A 2,268-nucleotide genomic window follows, 5' to 3' on the forward strand; every position below is an offset into this window, starting at 1 on the left:
CCCCCCTGTTTGACAATAAAGAAGAAAAAACAGAAAAAGTCGTACAAGCTATAGCACATTTTTTTCAAAGGGCAAAAAAAAAAAAAAGAAAGTTTTTGTTATGTTCTTTTTTTGTGTGTGTGTGTGTGTTTTATACTGATTTGAATTTGTTTTGGAAAGTGATTTTATTTGAGGTTTGCTGTAACGGGGAAAGGTTTACAGAACTTTTGTCTCCTCTGTATGTAATTTAATTTTATTGCATTTTTACTGTGTATGAAAATGGTCGTCTCTGTGCCAGTTTTGTACTTTATGAACGAGGCAAAAGAAAGTTGCCTTGACTTTTCTGTGGTTTAATTATCCAGAAACGAAGTTTACCTGTAAATTAAGAGAACCACAAGAAACTTGATTCTGTAAAGAATCCTCTCTAGTCATTGCCTGAAGGTGTATATGAAAACTATATAAATATATATATAAATACCTTTATATATATATGAATATATAAAAGCGGTGCTTTATTTGACTGTGGTTGAAATAAAGCCCCCATGTTGGACCAGCTGGAGCTTTTATTTTCTTTACTGAAGTACATTCCATAATCTATTGTTTATTTTCGCTTCTTCTGCTGTGTTCTGATTCTCTTATGATTTTATTTTAATAGAGAATAAATTAATAAAAACAGTTTTAATATGAAGAATTATGAACTGAAACCCATGTGCAGCTGTGAGGTTTTTTTGACTGGACCGTAACAGCGGAGACAGCTCTGTAACTGCAAATGTCCCTGACTGACAGTCAGTCAGGGACATTTGCAGTTACAGACTTACTGACTGACTGACTGATCCTATTTCCACCACTGCTCAGCGGAGAGTCGAGCCGCTCTGGTTTACTGGCTGCTCAGGAACTGCAGGGAAGAAGAGGAGCACTTCCAGTACACTGAGCTTCGCCTCCATTACAACAAATAAACTACTTCAATTACATGTATCATTATTACTAAAGGCAGCAGAGGAATAAAACATAAGACACACCGAGCAGGAGAGAGCGAGGGAGAGAGAGAAGTCATCGGTAACGAGGCTTCGAGCTAACGACTGTGACCAACTCTACATATCAAACAGAGGGAGTTAGACAAGAAGACCTGCTTCTAATAAAAGTCTCTTATGTTCTGGAGGTGAAGTAAATAAAGACTACACTATTGTGGATCCAGACAGAGGCTGTGAGCTGTGTGACAGACTAATAAAGAGATGACGCGTGTTAAAGTGTGTGCCTAGGTTGGTCACCTGTGTGAATGAGTGCTTCGGGCTTAGTTTTTGTCCTGGCAGCACATGTTCGAGTCCGGCCTGCAGCCCTTTCCTGCATGTCATCCTCTTTCTCTCATTCTCTCCAATCTTCCTGTCTCTCTCTCACTATGACTGTAATAAAGGCAAAAGCCTGAAAAAAAAAAAGTGTCTCTCCTAACTTTCTCTAACTGTTCATGAGTAAATCCGGCTGAAATCACAGCTCAGTCTTTGTCTTTCGTTTATGTGTTGGTGATTGTGTCAGACGACGTCACACTTATATAATCAGGATTTGATGAGAGGAGATTCAGACATAGACTAGAGTTAGACCTAGTCTTCTTTATGACATACTGTTCTAGGGCGTTCTTCGACCTTTTAATGCCGTATTTAACTGACTTTTATTTTATTTTATGCCTTGCTATACTATGACTTTTCTTTAAGTCTTTTGACATTTTAAACCTTATTATACTATGACGTTTTATGGCTTTCTATACTAGGACATTTTTTTAAATTTTATGCCTTGTTATACTATGACGTTTTATATCTTACTATACTATGACGTTTTTATGACTTTTTATGCCTTACTATACTATGACGTTTTTATGACTTTTTATGCCTTAGTATACTATGACTTTTTATGCCTCACTATACTATGACGTTTTTATGACTTTTTATGCCTTACTATTCTATGACATTTTTATACCTTACTATACTATGACGTTTTTATGACATTTGTATGCCTTACTATACTATGACGTTTTTATGACGTTTTTATGCCTTACTATACTATGACGTTTTTATGCCTTACTATACTATGACTTTTTATGACTTTTTATGCCTTAGTATACTATGACGTTTTTATGACTTACTATACTATCTATATATGACTTTTTATGCCTTACTATACTATGACGTTTTTATGCCTTACTATACTATGACTTTTTATGACTTTTTATGCCTTAGTATACTATGACGTTTTTATGACTTTTTATGCCTTTCTATACTATGACTTTTTATGCCTTCC

This window comes from Seriola lalandi, unplaced genomic scaffold (genome assembly GCF_002814215.2).
Source record: "Seriola lalandi dorsalis isolate HSWRI2012SDOR001 ecotype SW California unplaced genomic scaffold, Sedor1 jcf7180002054479, whole genome shotgun sequence".
Classification (NCBI taxonomy): domain Eukaryota; kingdom Metazoa; phylum Chordata; class Actinopteri; order Carangiformes; family Carangidae; genus Seriola; species Seriola lalandi.